This window comes from Manis javanica, chromosome 1 (assembly GCF_040802235.1).
Source record: "Manis javanica isolate MJ-LG chromosome 1, MJ_LKY, whole genome shotgun sequence".
NCBI lineage: Eukaryota > Metazoa > Chordata > Mammalia > Pholidota > Manidae > Manis > Manis javanica.
The window spans coordinates 84,970,362-84,987,490 of record NC_133156.1 but is presented as its reverse complement, the minus strand read 5'-3'; positions in this window follow the sequence as shown (position 1 = coordinate 84,987,490).

Here is a 17,129-nt window from a genome sequence, read left to right as displayed (position 1 = left end):
AATGAAACAAATAACATATTTAGCCTTTATAATATAAAATAGAAGATAATAATTTGATTATAATTCTACCCAAAGATCCAAAAGTTTTTAATATAGGACAGAGTCAAAATACTAGGGCTCCCAATCCTACCTGAATTTTTTTCTATATATGCTATTGCATTTATTCTTCATGTGTTTCAGTTAATGCATTACTAATTTATTACTGTAACACAAACTACCTGGAAACATTACTATTTAACACAATGAATATGATCTTGCCGTTTCTGTGGGTCAGAGATTCAGGCATAACTGAAATTGATCTTCTGGTACAGGATCTGTCATGAGGCTGCAGTCAAATGGTTGTCTGGGAGCACAGTCATCTCGAGGCTTGCCTAGGAGAGGATCCAGTTCCAAGCTCATTCATAAGCTTTTTTGCTAGGCCTTAATTCTCACTAGCTGTTAGCCACAGACATGAGTTTCTTGCACTTGGATCTTGCTAGAGGATGGATGACAAGACAGGAAAGGTATATATAGCAAGAGAATTGACATTCCATCACTTTTGCCAATTCTATTCATTAGAAGTGAGTTACTAGGTCTAGTTTTCACCCAAGGACACAGGATTACCCCAGTTTATGAAACCAGAAGGTGAGGCTTGTTTGGGACTATTTTAGATGATCTCTACCACAGTTAATCATTTATCATTCATCAGCCTCTAAAGAGTAGATAAGTACTTTTATATACTAATGGCCAATTTTTGTAGCTCCACAAAATGCTGTAGTCCAAGAGGTACAAAACTGCATGGCATCTGCCTTAAAATTCAACCTAGAATTTAGCTATTGAGGGATTCTTCCTAGTCCATTTAGATGAGGGCATGTGAGATGAATGAAGGCAAAGTGGAAAGCCTTGCTATTCAAAAATTTAACTAACAGCTTGCCATTTGTGATGCAGAAATTATATTTAAAAATTAACACCCCCAAATAACACATTATTTGTTGATTTACCATATTTCAGTTGTCCAATTAAAGGATTAAACAAAACAAATAGAAAACAAATGGAATGTTTTATGTAGTAGCTTCCTATTGCTGTTCTAACAAATTCCCACAAAGTTAGTGGCTTGAAAAACCACAAATTTATTATCTTAGTTCTTGAGGTCAGAAATTAAAAATGATCAAATTCAAGGGTGTAGTGAGGCTTTATTCCTTTTTGGAGGCTCTAAAATTTTGGGGATTTTTGCTTTTTTCTCCCCACTTTGATCTCCTAGAAGTCTCCTGCCTCCCTTGACTTGTGGCCCCCTTCCATGTTAACCAGCAACAGCTGATGGTGTGTCTCACACCACATCATTTTAACACTGACTCTTGTACCCCCTCATTCGCTTGTGAGGGCCCTGAGATTTCATTCTCCTACCTGGATAACCCAGGATGATTACCTCATCTCATGGTCTGCTGATTAGCAAACCTAATTCCATCTGCAACTTTAATCCCTCTTTGCCATATAACATAAAATGTTCATAGGTTCTGGGAATGAGGATGGAAACAACTTTGAGGGGTCATTACTCTGCCTACACATTTTGAAATGTAAGATTTAACTGAAGTAAGCTTGGTATGCAGTTACACATTTTCAATGTACACAGTATACTGTGTGATTCTTTTAGCACCTTTAGAACAGATCTGTTTATTTGTTAAGTGAATAAGTCAATATACATTTACCAGCTCAAGTTGTATATCTGTCATGCAAAATCAAAGGAGGCTGAGTCTCCTACGCTCAGAGAAAGAGACCCAGGTGTCTGATACTTCCTGTTGAAAGTCCTCTTGCCTTGGACTCTTCTTTCCCTTAGTCGATCACACAATTCCTAAATTTATTTTCTTTGTTATTTTTAAAGTAAAATGACAATAGATGCCATGCAAAAAGATACCAAGAAAAGAAAATGTGAGCCACAGGAGGAATGAAAGGAAAAACACAGATAAGCCAAGTGCCCATCTTGGAGAAGTAGAAGTGCAGTGAAACAAGTACACCGTTTACCTTTTCATGGGCCCTGGTGATATGGTTTATGCTCTTTTTCAAGGTCCTCTATTATCTGAGCATTTTCTGAGCATGTTGCAATGCAACCTGACAAAGTCTAATAAATAAACTATTTTCCTTTTCACATTCCTAAGTTTATATTACCTGTTTTAGTGAATAGCTTCACATGGTTTCTAGAAACCTTAATTCATCTCTGTTGTTCTCCTCACTTTCCAATTCAATCCTTTTGAGTTCTGTGATTTTTGTCCCTTCACTTCCATCCTCACTTCCGGGGCATACTCAGGTTTCCCCAGCTCACACATCCTTAATCTTTGCCTCTCCTGCTTCTCATTTATCTTTTCTATTTCATCAGAAATAGAATTTCAAAATTCATATATGATTGCATTACTCTTTTACTTAAATTTTATCAGTGACACTCCATTCATTATAAACTCCTGGGCCTGTTGTTTAGGGCTTTCACAATTTGACTTGGAGCTATTTTTTCAGACTCATCTGCAATTGCTCTTTTATATATCCAGTATTCTAATCCCCCCGACACATCTGCAGTTTACACAGCATGCACATTTACTTACGGGTCTTTCTTCAAGTCTGCCTTTAGGTATGCCCTCCTCTCCTCTGCTACTTAGTCTCCTGTAGCTGTCCAGGAAAACTGCGAATTCTCCCAGCTTCCATTACCAGCCCCCAATCTAACATAAATGAAATAAATTCCTGTCTTGCTATTTCTTCCACATTTATTTTTAAATCTCTATTACAACAATGGTCCTTCTTTTTCTTTTCTTTTCTCTTTATTTTCCAGGTTGGCCAAACAGTGTTAAGTACTTAGCCATCTTGCACTGAGAACTCTGATTTGAACTCAGATGGTATCCTGGGTTTGTGTGTACATATGGCATGTGTAAATATCTAAAATTACATTCAGAATAGGAGAAAAGGGCACTGAGTAGTGGGAAGAATTTCCCAACCAGAGATGTTATACAAATGTACAGAACATGTCTGGACAATCTTACATGTTTTTGAGTTTTTTCATCTTTTTTACTCTCCGCAAAGTAGATGTTCAGAATGTCCCCTCTCTGAACTTATCCTCTCTGTCTTATCCTCAGTGTGACAAAGCCATCCAATGTAGATATTTTAAATGATATTAAATGAAAAATAAAACACCTTATCCTGACTGTTCTCTTATGCTTTTCTCCCAGATGTGCACTGACACATTAGTTACATCAAACTTAGACTCTAAATCCTTGCACTTATATACCTTGGAGTTCTGTGAGTCAGACTTCACCTGAATAATTTTAAGAGGCTCCTGGGGGCAAAAGAGACAGAAAATTACCTGTTCATCAGAGACTAGATTGCATCAATTACTACTACTGGGTTTGATTATCCTGCTATCAGTCTCCTGTCTGTGGCCATTTGTGTTCCATAAATTTTTTATTATTATTATTATTTAATTTCTAAGTATCAAGCGAGTGCTATGGTGCAGTACATGACACAAAGAAGTCACCATTCCTTTTCAAGGTTTTGCAATGTAAGTAATCAAGTTCAATATTTAGTCTTCGGTGTTATTTTATATACACACACATACAAATACACACACTGCACACGTATTTATTGCATGAAAACATGCATATACATGTCAATGAATGAAGTCATTCACAGCTGCCAGATAAGGACAATTTAAAAGGAAACACATATGATAGGTTGCAATTTAAAATTATAGTAATTTTTTTCTATGTCTAATTTTCACACAGAATTCAAAAGAATTAAAGAATTTCATGGCACACTACCACATACTCCCAAAGTGCCTCAGGTATTAAATTTCCCTCTGATAACTTAAAAATAGAAAACATCTCAGGTGCACACATCAAAGTCTTTAGTAATTAGTTGAAAAGGAGTAGTAAGCTAGTGTACATGAATTTCACGGAATCTAGATCTAGGCTACGTCTGGCAGGATTGTTAGAGAAAGAGTACTTGTATATTTAGTAGGTAGAGAAAATAGCCATGTAGTGGAGCTTTTACGCTTTGACAGACTAGTTCAGGAGCTCATAACTGTTGCATCTGTCCAAGGGCAGGCTTTCTTTTCACAGTAATTAGAGTCAAATGGACTTTATTTCAATTAGTTCAAATGTGAGGCAAAAGGAAGAAGCAGCAACAGTCCACACTGGCTAGAGCAGCAGATGGAGACAGAAGACCAATCACCAGCTTGAAAGTTACCAAAGCCAAACCCCTATTTTTTTCTGCTATAGTTTCCTGAACTAAAATCCAATCCTGCCTAAAGGCTGGCTTCATGACTACTGACACTCTGTGCTCTGCTGACCTAATTACCCTAGAAATCAGTATCAGATACCCTCAAAAGTTCATGTAAGTTAAATATTCCTCTACTATTTACAGCATAAAGAAACTAAGTGCAGGAAACCTAAGAGGTGAGGGGTTGAGACAGAAGAAGAAGAAAGAAGGGGATTGGAGAGGGAGTGAGACCAAGGCCATGAGCAAGCAGGCTCGGAAACCAGAGGTTTGGGAGAGTTCATCAAAGTAAATGAGGATATAAAGTTGTAACTTGGTGGTGTTAATTTATTTTAATTATGCAAGTAATTTTCAACATATTTTCATGACGTTTTAAAAATAACAAATATTGTCTCTTATGTTTATGCTCTTTTAAATAGACTACTTTTTAGAGATATTTTAGGTTCATAGCAAGATTGAACAGCAAGTACAGAGTCCCCATATACCCACCCGACACATGTACTGCTTCCTCTACTATGTACATCCACACCACAGTGGTATACTTGTTACAATCAATGAACCTACAATGACACATTGTTATCACCCAAAGTCTACAGTTTACATTAGGGTTCACTCTTGGTGTTATTTATTCTACAGTCTTGACAAATGTATAATCACATGTATCTACATTACAGTATCTTACAGGATAGTTTCACTGTCCTAAAAAGTCTCTGTGTTCTGCTTGACCTCTCCCTCCCTCCTAACTCTTGGAAATCATAGATCTTTATACTGTCTCCACAGTTTTACCTTTTCCAGAATGTCATACAGTGAGAATCATATAGTTTGTAGCCTCTTTAGATTGGCTTTCTTAACTTAATAAAATGCAATAAAGTTTCCTCCGTGTCTCTCCCTGGTTTGATACTAATTTCTTTTTAAGCATTAAATAACATTCCATTGTCTGTACGTACTACAGTTTAGTTTTCTATTCATCAACTGAAGGGCATCTTTGTTACTTCTATTTTTTGTGTGTTACTTTGTTTTAGTTTGTAATTTTCTAATGACATATGATGTTGAGATCTTTTCACGTTTACTTGCTGTATGTATGTTTTCTTTAGTGAGCTATCCATATCTTTTGCCCAATTTTATAATCAGATTGTTTGTTTTATTACTATTGAGTTTTAAGAGTTCTTTGTATATTTTGCACAGTCTTTTATCAGACTGGTGTTTGCAAATTTTTCTCCTGTTTATGACTTGTCTTCTCATTCTCTTGACAGTTTTAAATTTTAAGGAAGTCCAGCATGTCAATTTTTTTTTTTAGAGGTTGTGCTTTTAGTATCTTATGTAAAAGTCATTGCTGAACCCAAGATCATCTAAATTTCCTCTTATGTTATCTTCTAGGAGTTTTACAGTTTTGCATTTACATACGAGTATAGATTTTTCAACACCATTTATTGAACAAAAATATTTTCCATTTTATTGCCTTTGCTCTTTTGTCAAGTATTAGTTGACTAGATTTTTGTGTGTTCATTTCTAGACTCTCTATTCTGTTCTAATGATCCATTTGTCTATTCTGTCACTAATTCTATGTGCACTGTCTGGATTATTGTAGCTAGATAGTATGTTTCGAGTCAGGTGGGTGCCAGTCATCTAACTTTTTTCTTTCCCTTCAACATTGTGGTGGCTATTCTGGATCTTCTACTTCCCCATATAAACTTTAAAATCAACTTGTCAATAGCTACAAGATAATTTGCTGGGCTTTTAATTAGGATTGAATTGAATCTGTAGATCAGATTGGGAAGAAGTGACATCTTGATAATCTTGAGTCCTCCTATCAGTGACATACAGTATTTCTCCATTACCTTACTTCATTTATTTCTTTTATCAGAGTTTTATATTTTTCCTTACATAGATCTTATATGTATTTGTTAGATTCATACCTATTTCATTTTTGGAGGTACTTATGTAAATGGCACTGTTTTTAATTTCAAGTTTCACGTGTTCATTGCTGGTCCATGAAAGAAATGGACTTTTGCTTTTTAACTTGGTATCCTGCAACCTTATTACAATCACTTATTAATCACTTATTTGTTTTCGTTGCTTTGTTGATTCAGATTTTCTGAAAATAGCTGATCATGTCATCTGTAAACAAAATAAATCTATGTGCTTTTATTTCCTTTTCTTCTCTTACTGTATTAACTAAGACTTCCAGTTCTAGCCATGCAAGAGAATATCCTTGCTTTGTTCCTGATAGTAGCAAGAAAGGTTCTAGTTTCTTACCATTATGCTAACCATGGTTTTATTGTAGATCTTTACCATATTGAAGACGTTCCTCACTATTCATGGCTTGTTGAGCATTATTATCATGAGTGTTGAATTTTTTAAAAGTATTTTTCTGCAACATTTGATGCAATCATGTAATTTTTTTTACTTAGCCTGTTAATGTGCTGGATCAACTGAATTTTGAATGTTCATCCAATCTTAAATGCCACTTAGTTGTGGCATATAATTCTTTTTACATGTTGGTGGATTTGTTTGCTAATATTTTATTCAGAATATTAGTGTCTATGATCATGAGAGATACTGGTCTGTAGTTTTCTTTTCTTCTGATGTCTTTGTTTAATCTTGATATTAGGCTAAAGCTGATCTCTTAAAATGAGTTAGGAAGTTGTTTTCTCTACCTCTGCCTTCTGAAAGACCTTGTAGAGAATTACTGTAATTGCTTTAATGTTTGGTAGAATTCACCAAGGAACCCAGCTGCACCTGTGTTTTCTGTTTGGGGAGTATTTTTATATATTGATATAATTTTGTTAATAGATACAGAGTGTTCAGATTGTCTATTGATTCTTGTTTGAGTTTTGGAAAATTGTTTCCTTCAAGGAATTAGTCCATTTCATCTAGGTTATCAAACTTATGGATATAGAGTTGTTCAAACTATTCCTTTGTCATTTTTTTAAATGCCAATGGGATCTGTAGTGAGGTTTGCTCTTTCGTTTTTTGCTATCCAAGTTATTTTTTAATTTAAAAAGTAGTTCAGGAGATGCTGATCAGTAAGATTAATAAATCCTGGGGTCTAATCCATAGCATAGTGACTGTAGTTAACAGTACTGTATTATATACTTGAACTTTGGCTAAGAGAGTAGATCTTAAGAGTTCTCATTAAGCAAAAGAAAAAAAAAGATAACTATATGAGGTGAAGGATTTGTGAATTAACTTGATTGAGGTAATCATTTTATTATATATACATATATCAAAACATAATATTGCATACCTTAAATATATACAATTTTTATTTGTCAATTATACATCAGTAAAGCTAAAAAAATACAAAACACTAACAAACTAAAGCAATATGTAGGACAGTGTGTACAAGTAGAAAAAAGGAAAAATACTTATCGCTCAACTATTTCTCTATACTTTTAAGCTCATTGCTATCCATCAAGATAGTCTTAATTTTTACCATGCTGTTTGGATTTTTATCATTTGAAATTATTTCATCTTCTGTAAGTTTATTTTCAAATACATTCAAAATCTAGCAAATAAAAGCAGTTCTTTTTCTTTATGTAAAACCAGTTTGGGCTAGATTCACTAAATCTGGTCCTTATCAAACTTCTGAACATCTTATATCTTTTAAAATTGTACAAACATCTAATTTTTAAAAAAATAAGAGTCTGGAAGACTCATAAAATCTTATTAAATATAATTATGTCCTTTAATCAATAGGTTTAAACATGTACTTAGATAACTATCATAAGCCCTTTTTCCATGACAAATATTATATGAAAATCCAATATGTAAAACAAGTAAAAGTGTTATTTTCCTGATGAAGAGAAAGGAAGAAGCCTGAAAGTCACCCAGTTTCCTACTTATGTAACTTGGCTGACCCTTCAGCTCCTCCACAGAATGTCAGGCTTCCGTAAACACGCTAAAATACTGCCCTTCTGTCCTCTCTGCAATGTCTTTGAGCCACTCCTTTATATTCCTCTTTCAGAATCATTCTTTCATCAAGTCTGATAGTTGGGTACTTTCTTACTGCGTGAAAAGAATACAGAAGAGTTGCCCATAACCGCTATTTGAACTTTCATCTTAATATAATTGAAATATTTCAATTACAACTGGAAACCACAACTCTGCCATTCCTTTTCCCTTTTCTAAAGTAAGTGACCCAAGCTTTAACCCATACAGAGTTGTATTCAGGTTCAGAGTCATGTCAGAGTTAGTGGTTTTTTCCCTTTTCCTAGATCAACACTCATTGTTTCATTTCCAGTATCCCCTGTTCTTTCCTTTTTCTTGGGAAAAACTAAGCAGACACGTCAGTGCTCTTGATTAATTGCTCATGTTCTTGCCGTCCTGATGTTTTATTTCAAAGTAATCCCCGAAATTCTGCCTTTAGACTTCAGGTGGCCTTGAAGAGTCTGTATAATCATCTCATTCAACTATCACTGAGAGGGCTTAAGGAGATGTCTCTTTAGTGTCCATATTTTACCTGGTACCCATTTCCCTCTCAATAATTCAGTGTCCCTGAAATATGTAGATGTTATGATTGATTATATTCTTAGGAAAACACCATTTAAAACAATATTTCTAAAATCCATAGAATAATTTAACAGAAACCAATATAGTTACCATATATACCTAAATATTCAAAGACTTACTTGTTCTCCAGTTTCAATTTTTTTTTTTAAACAAAACAATGCAGTTATCAGTAAGATTCACAAAACCAATTCTTTCACCTTGGACATAGCCTCCTCAAGTTGGTATGATACCTTTATGCATATTTTTATGAAAACGTGTATATTATTCAAGTATATATTATTTTATATGCAAAAATATATGTAAACTCTTGGCCAGGAAGAATTAATATCATCAAAATGGCCATCCTGCCCAAAGCCATATACAGCTTTGATGCAATCCCTATCAAATTACCAACAGCTTTCTTCAATGAACTGTAACAAATAGTTCAAAAATTCATATGGAAACACCAAAGACCCCGAATAGCTAAAGCAATCCTGAGAAGGAAGAATAAAGTGGGGGGAATGTCACTCCCCAACTTCAAGCTCTACTACAAAGCCATAGTAATCAAGACAATTCGGTACTGGCACAAGAACAGAGCCACAGACCAATGGAACAGACTAGAGACTCCAAACATTAAACCAAACATATATGGTCAACTAATATTCGATAAAGAGGCCATGGACATACAATGGGGAAATGACAGTCTCTTCAACAGATGGTGCTGGCAAAACTGGACAGCTACATGTAAGAGAATGAAACTGGATCACTGTCTAACCCCATACACAAAAGTAAATTTGAAATGGATCAAAGACTTGAATGTAAGTCATGAAACCATAAAACTCTTAGAAAAAAACATAGGAAACAAATGCAAAATGAACAAATGGGACTATATCAAGCTGAAAAGCTTCTGTACAGCAAAGGACCATCAATAGAACAAAAAGGTACCCTACAGTATGGGAGAATATATTCAAAAATGACAGATCCGATAAAGGGTTGACATCCAAAATATATAAAGAGCTCACACACTTCAACAAACAAAAAGCAAATAATCCAATTAAAAAATGGTCAGAGGAGCTGAATAGACAGTTCTCTAAAGAAGAAATTCAGATGGCCAACAGACACATGAAAAGATGCTCCATATTGCTTGCTATCAGAGATATGCAAATTAAAACCACAATGAGATATCATCTCACACCAGTAAGGATGGCTACCATCCAAAAGACAAACAGCAACAAATGTTGGCAAGGTTGTGGAGAAAGGGGGACCCTCCTACACTGCCGGTGGGAATGTAAATTAGTTCAACGATTATGGAAAGCAGTATGGAGGTTCATCAAAATGCTCAAAATAGAAATACCATTTGACCTAGGAATTCCACTTCTAGGAATTTACCCTAAGAATGCAGCACTCCAGTTTGAAAAAGATAGATGCACCCCTATGTTTATCGCTGCACTATTGACAATAGCCAAGCTATGGAAGCAACCTAAATGTCCATCAGTAGATGATAGGATAAAGAAGATGTGGTACATATACACAATGTAATATTACGCATCCCTAAGAAAAAAACAAATCCTACCATTTGCAACAACATGGATGGAGCTAGAGGGTATTATGCTCAGTGAAATAAGCCAGACAGAGAAAGACAAGTACCAAATGATCTCACTCATATGTGGAGTATAAGAACAAAAGAAAACTGAAGGAACAAAACAGCAGCAGAAGCACAGAACCCAAGAATGGACTAATAGTTACCAAAGGGAAAGGGACTTGGGGGGATGGATGGGAAGGGAGGGATAAGGGCGGGAAGAAAAGAAAGGAGGCATTACGATTAGCATGTATAGTGTTAGGGGGGGCACGGGGAGGGCTGTGCAACACAGAGAAGACAAGTAGTGATTCTACAGCATATTACTATGTTGAAGGACAGTGACTGTGAACTTGGTGACAAGTAGTGATTTTACAGCATCTTACTATGATGATGGATAGTGACTGTGAACAGGGATGTGGGGGGGACTTTGTGAAGGGGTGAGCCTAGTAAACATAATGTCCTTCATGTAATTGTAGATTAATGATACCAAAATAAAAAAAATATATATATATATATGTAAACTGTATGTATCCTTCTGAAGCTTTTATTTCAATATAATACTTACACAATTTTATCCATCTCAGTATATGTATATCTGTTTCATTCATTTTAACTCTTGAAGGAATTATAAATATCAACTATAGGTTGATTCAGTCACTTTGATGGATGGCTCACAAATGTCAGTATCTACAAATCTTTTTCTCTTGAAGGTTTCAATATACTTATAGAGCAATCTTCTCATTATTTCTGAGGGGTGTAAGACTGTTGCCAATACTTGTAAGAGATGACCAGCAATCTTTCAATTAGTACATAGGATTTCTCTGATTTCTGTATGTTACTCATCTGTGCCTGGGATCTTAAAGACCACTTCTAAAACAAGGGTAGTTTTCCAAGATAAAACAGTCATCTGACTTCAGAGGGGCAGTATCCTGGCAGTATAAGATCAAGAATATATATGTAAGATTCTAGTTTCTTCAACCATTCTTTTTATTTTCACTGCCTTCCTAATGCACCTCCCTACATGGAACTTTCTGCTAGTAGAACATCTGCTAGGTGAGATGTCTGTGCTATAGGCACTTAGGACATAGTTTTCTCATTTTTTCATTCACAGATGTAATCTTCAAAATGTAAACATCTCTCACCTGCTATTTTTTTCTCCCATTTTATTTGGCAACATGGGTTTGTATTTTATTATTATTGTTGCTATTATGATGACACTGGCTCTTATGATTATTATTCATTTTCCATTAAGTAAAGGTTTTGGAAAAGTTTGAAATAAGTATGTTAGTTAGCATATTTCTCTAGTATTATTTTTAATGGAAAATAATAAAGACATTAAAATTTTTCTGTAAAGCATTACCCTTAAAAATAAAGCTGTCAGTTATTTTACCAGCAAAAAAAAAAAATGGTTTATTCAGGAATAGCAAAGAATTGTAATTTGGGACTCGGAAGGTATGGCAGAACCACAAACATGTTGGGAGAACAAAGGAGAGGAGGCACTTTCATAGAAGAAAGTGGGGAGACCTGTGGGACTGTTCTAAGCAGGAAAGACCACTGGAGGAGACTGGGAGTCCCATGTATCATGGCTTCTCACTGGCTGAGCTGTAACAGTCTCTCAGTGGCTGGGCTATTGCTGTGGGGAGGCAGATACTCTGCCCTACTCTTACTGGGTGGAAAAGTAGACAAAATAGTATGAGTTATAGATGTCCATCTCTTCCTTCCTGTGGGGGGTGTGGAGTTGACCAGGGTTGGTGGGCATGGAGCTCCCCCTGTAAGCCTCCCAACAACCTCAGTGAAGTTTCCCTTTACCAATTGTCAAAAAGATACAGGTCTGTTTGGTTTTTTTCTGCTAATTATATCAAATATAAAAATATAGCATTTATAAAAATCTAATTGTTTCATGAAGATTTGAAATTTTCTCAGCATAAAGTCAGTTATGTTATTTCATTCAATCATTCATTTAACCAATACTGATTGTGTTGTATCACCGTCATACTCAGCAAGCTCTTTTTATTAATCTTCCTGTAATATTTGGTACTGTGAGAGGTAGAATGACAAAGAAAGTTTTTTGGTAAAAGTGTTTTAAACTTGACTATTAGTATAAATGTGAGCACTTTTAATTTATCTAAATGAACATTCAGTGATATGACACCCAATAAGCATGCTGCTATGGTGGTAGTAATGTGTAGTTTCACTAAATAGATTAAACAAAAGTGATGAAGGTAAATTTCCATCCATTTTTAAATAGGTGAAATTATACTACATTTTGCATGTTTTCCTTCCCTAAAAACATTGTTTTTGTAATGTTTTGTAATGTACACATGTTCTGTTCTAGATACTTAGGATATGTCAGTGAACAGTGCATATGAAGACCTCTGCCTTCATGGAATTTTCATTCTACTGGAGAAGGGATGGATAACAAAAAAAGATAACAAATTAAGTTAACTACATAGTACCTTAGAGTGTAGTAAGTGTTATGGCAAAAAAGTATAATAGCACATGGTAAGAAGATAAAATTGCCATTTTATAAGACCAAAACTAAACAGAACAAATGTTATTAAAATCCTATTTTATAAATATATCTTTCTTTTATAAACTGAAGCCATTAACAATAAAATAAATACAGATTAAAACCAGTTTCTAAGTACAACTTATTAGACAACTTACAGCATTAGTTGGAAAAAAAAGTGAGTGAATTATACACTATGGATTTTGTAGTTTTGAGTTGGATTAGATTCAATTAATAAATTACTATTTTTATAATGCAGGCATTTTATCACTAAATCATTTCAGTAACTTCAATGTTAGTTACTCCACATATTTAATCTAATTTAGGTAGCTTCAATACTCCTTTCTAACAGAAAAAAGAATTCCAAACAATGTTTTCAGGGAAGGAAAGAATACCAAATGGACTGCAATTTCACTTATTTAAAAACTGATGGGGAGGATTAAAGATGGTGACATGAAAGGTGAGACAGAGGCTTCCTCCTAAACCGCATATAATATGAAAATATAATTAATACAACTAATCCCGAAAGAGCAACAGGAAAGAGGACTGCACCAGAGTGCATACACCTGGAGAAAAGAGCAAACCTCACAGAACAGGGTAACGTACCAAAGCTGTGGCCCAGTGGGACCCAAGCCCTTCCCCAGTGGGAGGAAGAGAAATGGAGTGGGGAGAGACTGGGGCCTGGGACTGCTGAATGCCTAACTCCGGAAATCTGCTCTGGCAGCACAAACCTACATTTCATGGGGCTTTCATGATACTCTCATGATTAGGGGATTGGAAAGCTAAAACAAGCAGAATTCCTGGAGAGACTGAGATTCCAGCCACTTGTAGAAAGCAGGGATCCATACCCAGCTGCTCTGGGACAAGAGAAAGGCGGACAGTCTGAGAGACTTTCTAACAAGGAAGCCCTTAGCAAGAGGGCTGCTAAAGGGGCAAGGATTGCACAGAGTTTACTGCTCAAGAGAAAGGACAGATAAACAAAATTGTCCAGATACACTCTGCCCAGCAGGTTGGGAGCTTTTACGACTTTCAGGTGCTCCGCTCCCTGGCTGCCTACACAGCTCCAAGGACCCCCTCCATGGTACACAGCCTACTGAGCCTTTCTCCCGGCCAGCCCCACCTGGAGCACAAATGGGCAAACCCTACCTTGGTGATAGGCCAGCCAGAGGGAAGATCTGTCTACAGCAACTACAAACACAAAGCATAGAGACTTATACTGGTGTGCTCGGCCCACTGGTTCAGGCAGTGAAGTCAGGCATAGCAGTCTGGAAGCAGGAAACAGCTCTTTCCTCCCCCCCAGGCACCAACACCACTCCCCTGTGACACCCGCCATTGCTTCAGGGGCTGAGCAGCTCCAGAGAGTAGAGCTTCTGGGCACTAGAGGGTGCCATATACAAATATGAAATGCCAAAGGAACTTGGGTTCAGAGTAAAATTAATGTAACTCCTGAGAAAGATGACATGGACCTCATGAATCTTCCTGAAAGGGAGTTCAAAATAAAAATCATTAACATGCTCATGGAGGTACGGAAAGATATTCAAGAACTCAGGAATGAACTCCAATCAGAGATCCAATCATTGAAGAGCACAATGGAGGATATTAAAAGGAGATTAGATACTGTGGAGGAGATGATAAATGAAATAGAAACTAGACAAGAGGAATACAAAGAAGCTGAGGCACAGAGAGAAAAAAGAATCTCTAAGAATGAAAGAATAATGAGAGAACAGTGTGACCAATCCAAACGGAACAATATTCACATAATTGGCGTACTAGAAGAAGTAGAGAGAGAAAAAGGGTTAGAAAGTGTCTTTGAGGAGGGAATTGCTGAAAACTTCCTCAATCTGGGGAAGGAGATAGTTTCCCATGCCATGCACATACACAGATCTCCCAACACAAGGGACCCAAGGAAGAAACCACCAACACATATAGTAATTAAAAGGGTAAAGATCAAGGATAAAGACAGACTACTAAAAGCAGCCAGAGAGAGAAATAAGATCACATACAAAGGAAGCCCATCAGGCTATCATCAGACTTCTCAGGAGAAACCTTACAGGCCAGAAGGGAGTGGCATATTTAATGCAATGAAGAAGAAGGGCCTCATACCAATATTATTTTATCTGGCAAGATTATCATTTAAATTTGAAGGAGAGATTAAACAGTTTCCAGATAAGCAAAAGCTAAGAGAATTTACCTCTCACAAACCATATCTACAGTGTATTATGGAGGGACTACTATAGATGGAAGTGTTCTTCAGGTTTAATAGCTGTTAACAGAGCAAATAAAACCACAGTAAAGAAAGTAGAACAGCTAATTACTAAGAAAATGCAAATTTAAATTAACTATCCCCAAAGTCAATCAAGGGATAGACAAAGAGTACATAATATGATACCTAATATATAAAGAATGTAGGAGGAAAAAAAAGGAGGAGATAAAGAAAAGAACAAAGAACCTTTAGATTGTGTTTGTAATAGCATACTAAGTGAGGTAAGTTAGACTCTTAGATAGTAAGGAAGTTAACCTTGAATCTTTGGTAATCACAAATCTAAAGCGTGCAATGGGAATAAGTACATACCAATCGATAACCACCCTAAATGTAAATGGACTGAATGCACCAATCAAAAGACATAGAGTCACTGAATGGATAAAAAAACAAGACCCGTCTATATGCTGCCTACAAGAGACTCACTTTAAACCCAAAGACATACACAGACTAAAAGTGAAGGAATGGAAAAAGATATTTATGCAACTAATAGAAAGAAAACAGCAGTAGTTGCAGAACTTGTATCAGACAAAATAGACTTCAAAACAAAGAAAGTCACAAGAGACAAAGAATGACATTACATAATGATAAAGGGGTCAATCCAACAAGAAGATATAACCATTAAAAATATCTATGTGCCCAACATAGGAGCACCTACATATGTGAAACAAACACTAACTGAATTAAAAGGGAAAATAGAATGCAATGCATTTATTCTAGGAGACTTCAATACTCCACTCACTCTGAAGGACAGATGAACCAGACAGAATACAAGTAAGGACACAGAGGCACTGAACACCACATTAGAACAGATGAACCTAACAGGCATCTACAAAACTCTACACCCAAAAGCAGCAGAATACACACTCTTCTCAAGTGCACATGGAACATTTTCAAGAATAGATCATATACTAGGCCATAAAAAGAGCCTCAGTAAATTCAAAAAGATTGAAATTGTACCAACCAGTTTCTCAGACCACAAAGGTATGAAACTAGAAAGAAATTACCCAAAGAAAATGAAAAAGCCCACAAACACATGAAGGCTTCACAACATGTCCCTAAATAACCAATGGATCAATGACCAAATAAAAACAGAGATCAAGCAAATGTGGAGACAAACGACAACAATAAATCAGTACCGCAAAATCTGTGGGAGGCAGCAAAGACTGCTAAGAGGAAAGTACATTGCAATACAGGCCTACCTCAGGAAAGAAGAACAATTGCATATAAGCAGTCTATACACACAATTAATGAAATTATAAAAAGAAGAACAAATGAGGCCCAAAGTCAGTAGAAGGATGGACATAAACATTGGAGCAGAAATAAATAAAATTGAGAATTGAATCAATGAAAGCAAGAGTTTGTTCTTTGAGAAAATAAACAAAATAGATAAACCCCTAGGCAGACTTACCAAGAAAAAAAGAGAGTCTACACATATAAACAGAATCAGAAATGAGAAAGGAAAAATCAATATGGACACCACAGAAATACAAAGAAATATCAGAATATCAGAGAATACTATGAAAAATTATATGCTAACAAACTGGATAACCTAGAAGAAAGGACAACTTTCTAGAAAATATAACCTTCCAAGTATGACCAAGGAAGAAACAGAAAATCTGAACAGAACAATTACCAGCAAAAAATATCAAACTGGTAATCAAAAACCTACCTAAGAACAAAACCACTGGACCAGATGGCTTTACCACTGAATTTTATCAAACATTTAGTGAAGACCTAATACCCATCCTCCATAAAATTTTCCAAAGAATAGAAGAAGAGGGAATACTTCCAAACTCATTCTATGAGGCCAGCATCATTCTAATACCAAAACCAGGCAAAGACACCACAAAAAAGAAAATTATAGACCAATATCCCTGATGAACATAGATGCAAAAATACTCAGAAAAATATTAGCATACCAAATTCAAAAATACATTAAAAAAATCATGCATCATGATCAAGTAAGATTTATTCCAGGGATGCAAGGATGGTACAACATTAGAAATACCATCAACATCATCCACCACATAAACAAAAAGGACAAAAACCACATG